This window comes from Chelonoidis abingdonii, chromosome 2 (assembly GCF_003597395.2).
Source record: "Chelonoidis abingdonii isolate Lonesome George chromosome 2, CheloAbing_2.0, whole genome shotgun sequence".
Taxonomy (NCBI): domain Eukaryota; kingdom Metazoa; phylum Chordata; order Testudines; family Testudinidae; genus Chelonoidis; species Chelonoidis abingdonii.
The window spans coordinates 193,920,240-193,926,239 of NC_133770.1; positions in this window are offsets into that span (position 1 = coordinate 193,920,240).

Here is a 6,000-nt window from a genome sequence, read left to right on the forward strand (position 1 = left end):
CTCCAAGAACTTGTGAATCCATGGAGATGCACTGTCCCTGTTCCTCCACAATAGCTCCAAAGCCTCTTGCCACCACTTCCTCAGGATTCTTGGTGGTGGAGCATCAATGGAATTGCACTGTCTGGTTTTCCCCATTGGCTGCTGCCCCCTAAAACTCTCTCAAAGGGGGTTGTCACAGCACAAAAGGGCTCTGCAGAAAAGTTAAATGATTGCATTAACTACCTAGCCTGTGGATTCCCCAGAGGGTAATTCATGAAGTGCACACTCTACTCATCCCTAACCTCTCCTACTCTGTCTTACCTCTCCCTCTCCCTTGTGCTCTTTGGGCAATGCGGCTGTGAAGAACCATGCCTGAAGCTATTTCTGGATTCACTGTTGGGGCCATGGCTATGAAACCTATCTCAGGCTTAGATGTCTAGTATAAGCCTAGTCATAAACAAAGTGGCAGTAATTGGCAGAATAATATAACTTGCACTAGTTTTTCACTGAGTGGATGTGAAAAAACAGTGTCTTACACCCTAAAAGGGGCAAAGGGGACAGGATGTTGGACAAGAAGCAAGTGACAGGATAATCTAAAGTAGAGGGTTTCAAACTTCATGACCCTAGGACCAAAACCTGAGCCCACCCAAGCCCTACTGTCTGGGTATGTGGGAGACAAAACCTGAGCCTCATCACTCTGGGCAAGGGGGCCAAAACTGAAGCTCAAGGCTTCAGCCCCAGGCAGGGGGCCTGCAACCTGAGTCCTGCAGCCTGATGCTGAAGCCCTCAGGCTTTGGCTTCAGCCCTGGGCAGTGGGGCTCCGGCTTCGGTCCTAGGCCACAGCAAGTCTAAGCCAGCCCTGGCACTTTGGAGTCCTGACTCACAGTTTGGGAACCACTGATATAAAGTAAAACAGACCTCCCCTGGTTTGCCTTATGCTGCTACTTTCCACAACTTTCCCCATTGATGAATTTGACCTTCTCACTTTCACTGGAATTGCACCCACTCATGTCAGGGTTGAATTTGATTTTTGCCCTACAGTAAATTGGTATAAGTTGTACTCATTTTGCACCTCCACTGAATTTGAAATTGATAAAAGTTACATGACTTTGCCATTTACAGCCATTTTCTTCCTAATTACACCCAACCATGATATTACACAAATCTTTACACCCCTGCTGAATTTGGATCTGCATATTTATGGGGCTATAGTAGTCTTATTCATGTAATCTTATTCATTTCTGTGTGCTAAGATAGAGATGAAAATGTACTTTTTAGAATTAAGAGCAATTTATGGTATGTTGCACTTTCAATATTCAATTAAATTATAAAGATATGAGAATAAAATCCCTTTCCAGCCCTGGGGAACCGCTGATGAAATAATCTGCAAATAAGATTAAAAGATTTTGGTACCACTAAGATTGCCTTTCATGACCTTAAATGTCATCCACTTCAGATTTAATACTAGTCACTGTATTTTTTGTTAATCAGTCTAGGAAAAAGATCATAACATTTTACCAGGGTTTGATACAAGGGTTTTTGTGTGTGAATAAAGCTTTATTTTATAAAATTACATACTCTGAATTTGTAAATTCCATACCAACAGTAAGACCTGTGCTGTATAATGTATGTAAGGCTCCTGTGCCTAACCTACAAATATGATTATTCTGCACTGTTGACATCACATTATTATGCAATCAATACTTTTCCATGACTTGCATATTATTTGGTTCCTCTGGAAATATGCTACTTTATAATTTTGACTGAAAAAAGAAAATCTTGTCCTCTGCCCAAGAGCATTTCTGATTAGTAATTAGGCATTTACACACCAAGAACATATGAAATGAAAAATAATAATCTTATGTAAACCACCAAGATGATTCAGGATACCTGCAAACTACAATGATGAGGGTGAAAGATGTCAAAATAACATTTTTATTTGGGATGGCAGCAATCATTTAATATAAATTGATCTCTATAAAGCCTAAGCCTGAGCTATGCATTACTGAGCACAATTTTTGTAATGATTTAGCAGAACTTCCTGGGATTATTAAAATATGATAATGCCTTCAGAGACACCCTTTATCAACTTGATAGCCAGTTAATACAATAGTTTCAAGTGAACCATCTGAAAAATGACATTAGAAAATGAAAGGGGAGTATCAAAGAGATTTCTCTATTAAAGACATTTTTTTCAGCTGCTTTTGAAGAGCTGAAAGCTATGGATAACATGTTGGCTCCACTGAAGACAATGGCAAAACACATATTGACTTCAGTGGGACCAGAATTTCATCCCACATTTCTTCTTGTTTTTGAAAAATATGCAGGGTCCAGTCTCTGTATTCTTGACATTTCAACCAAACTGAAGCTGGAAGCATCAAACTCACTAACTGAAATAGCTTATTAATCCTCAGCAATCTATTGCAAGGTATGCAAGTGTTGCAACCTCCATTTTAGATGAAGGGATACTAAGTCAGAGAAAGGGAAGGACCTGAGACAACTGTCTCTTTGAAGCCAGTGGTAAAACTCTCTTTGACTTCAATGTACGCACACAGGCTTCGCTTCCCCTGCATAAAGCTGCATAAAGTAATTGATCTTTGGGCTTGATCTGGCACCAATTGAAGTCAAAGGGAGTGTTAAGTGCACAATTAGACCCTTTAATATGAATGAAATGCAGGAAGAAAGTGTTAAGGAGATGAAATCCATCCATAACCCAGGGCCAGGGCACATAGATGAAGAGCAGACACTCCCCTCCTGTCTCTTCTCTTTAGGCTCTAAAACTGTGTGTGCGTTAGTATGGTGGCCACAGCCCTTCTGCACTAGTTACATGGTACAATAGCACCATTTTGTCTACCTTAACACAGATCCCAGGGCTGTTGTCCACTCCCAGTGTCTAGAAAGAGAGCTGAATTATCTCACTGGCCTGTGTAGACTGGCTAATGCAGAGGCACCCTGTGTGGGTGTTTCACCAGTGCTCCCCCACACATTCTGTGCAGCTCCGAAGTGAGGCTTAAATGGTGTGGAAGGATTTGCACTAAATGGCAAAATTAAACATGAGTGGCTTGCTCCAATTCACAGATGGAGACAGTAACAAAGTCAGAACTAGAACAGAGCCTGTACTTGCTCTTTCTCATTGTGTAAATATCTCTACAGTTTTGTCATATTGATTTTAATGTGGAGTATCATCACAGAGACATTTTTGTATTCCCAATTCAGATTATGCAAAGTCTAATGGTGGGATTCACAAAGGTGCTTAGGCACCTAACTTCCATGAAATCACAATACCAAATACACTAAAGATTTGCTTTCTGCTTTATCAAATTCAAAACAGTTACAACTAAGGGAATATTCAAGGCAATATTCTCAGCTGGTATGAATCAGCATAGATCCCTTGTCTGCAGATATTAATTAATTAAGCCTGACACTGCTTTTGCAAAGTAGGTAAGCATTATTATCCCTATTTTACCTTTAGAAAAATTGAGGTGACAGATGTTAAAGCCAACATTTTCCTAGTTGAATTTTTGAGTGCACCAACTGAGACATCTTTTCAGATAGGGCCTCAGCCCCTAAGTATTTCTGTGGTAGGACCAACACCAGAGCTCACATCTCTTGAGGCTCAGGCATGTGTCTTAACCATATGACCAGCCTCACTTTCCCATTTATAGCAATGCATTATATGCAGGGATACCGTAGAAGACTATCTAGAAGCTAATGCAGAATAAAGATGTTTAGCAGTGTTACCCACTCACTTCATATTTGCTTTCAGGTGCAATTTCAAGTGTTAACATTGACTTATAAAGCCTATATAGTTTGGAGTCTGGTAACCTGGAGGACTGTCTCTCTCCTTTAGGCTACTATAACAATCACGGTCAAGTGGGAAGTTTTGCTCACAGTCTTGGGTTTGAATGGTTGGGGCCTAAGAATGGGATATTCTCAGTGGGGGAGCCTTGGCTCTGGAATTTGCTTCCCTAATTTTTCCCTTAAAACCTAGGTATGATCTTTGAGATCTTTTCTTTGAGAGCATGATTGCTGGTGTGGTATAAAGTTAAGGGATGTGTGACTGTCTTTTAATATTGACATTCAGGAAATAATGTGTGCTATTTAAAAAAAGTTAATAGTAATGCATGCACAGAGTGAGCAATACTTTTATGCATTTTAAGAAAAAAAAAGTCAATATGACTTTGGCCCAGTATGTGGAATTTAGCCACCACCATTAAAATGTAACACCCTTTGTGTGGGATACACAGCACTTTGCTTAACTGAGCACAATAATAATACACCAACCGCAGTTTGGGATTAAAAGTGAAGAGCAGAGTTGTATGGGAACTAGAATTGCCATTTCAGAGGAAATTATGAAACTGAAATATGTTTTTGTTCTGAATCAGAACCAGAACATAAAATAAAGGATGTTGGCATAGGTTGAAAAACAGTTTTTGATTTGTTGTTGTTTTAAGTCAATTGACACATCTTATTTTGATTTCAATTTTTTCAATGCTTTTAAACTTTTCATAATATAAAATAAATGTTGACATGAAAAGTCATTTAGAAATGGAAAATTAAAACATTCCATTCTGAAAGTGGCAAAAGAGAACATTTCAACCTCATTTAAATTCCTTTTTTTTCCAATGAAATTTAATCAAAATTGATACATTATCCTCACAATTTCAGTTTCAATGAAATGGAATTTATAATGGAAATATGTTCAGCTGGAAAATTTTCAGCCAGCTCTAGCGAAGAATCCCATATCCATCTGCAAGCATGAAGAAGTTATAGATTGGGAGAATATAATTAATATATAAATGTCACAAAATGTCAACATCGTATATTGGGCATAAAGTGGAATGACTTAATCTGTAATGAAGATGTTTATGGTCGCTAAGGTCTACAGACTACTGGAGCCATTGTCCACAGGCGGTGCCTTACGCTTTTTGGACATATCGCAAGGATGCCACAAGAAGTTCCAGTGAATGCTGTTCTCCTAGTGGCTTGTAATATCCGGGATAAAATTCCACCAACTAGGGGGTGGAGGCGGCCCAGAGGCACACCCCTTATTACATGGGTTCATCAACTCTGTTCCAATGTTGAACTGTCAGGCAGTCAAGCCTTTACGTTTGCACAGGAGCAGACCAAATGGCGAACGATTGCTACGGCCGACTGTCTGACAAAGTGTTGAAGAAGAAGAATATAATGACTTGTATTGGAATTTTGCCAGGATACTAGGGCTAACAACCCTTTCGTGAAAGATAAGTGCCATTGGATTATTAATAGGGCTTTACCGAATTCATGGTCCATTTTGGTCAATTTCACTGTCATAGGATTTAAAAAATCATAAATTTCATGATTTCAGCTATTTAAATCTGAAATTCCACAGTGTTGTAATTGCAGGGATCCTGACCCAAAAAGGAATTGTGGGGTGGCCACAAGGTTATTGTAGGTTGGGTTATGGTATTGCTACCCTTATTTCTGCACTGTCTTCAGAGCTGGGCAGCTGGACAGTGGTGGCTGCTGGCTGGGAGCAGCGCAGCAGCAGTGCAGAACCAAGGATATCATGGTATGGTATTGCCACCTTAGTTCTGTGCTGTTGCCTGCAGAGCTGGGCCATCAGTCAGCAACCACCATTCTTTGGCCACCCAGCTCTGAAGGCAAAAGTGCAGAAGTACGGGTGGCATGTTATGGTATTGCCACCCTTCTGCGCTGCTGCTGGAGGGGCACCGCCTTCAGAACCGGGTACCTGGCCAACAGCCCGCCACTCTTTAGACTCCCAGCTTTGAAGGCAGCACAAAAAAATTAGGGTGGCAATACTGCAACCCCCCTAAAATAACTTTGTGACCCCCCCTGCCACTCCCTTTGGTCATGTGGTAGGGCGGCTGTCCCACTCCAGCAGAACAAGGGCTGATTGGGGAAGCAGCCACAGCTAGGGCCACACCCAGTCAGGGCCCAGCTGGCCCTGATAAGAGGGCTGGGCCAGGAGCAGGGGAGAGTCTCACTCTAGTGTTGGAGTGGGAAGGACTGGCTGCCTGG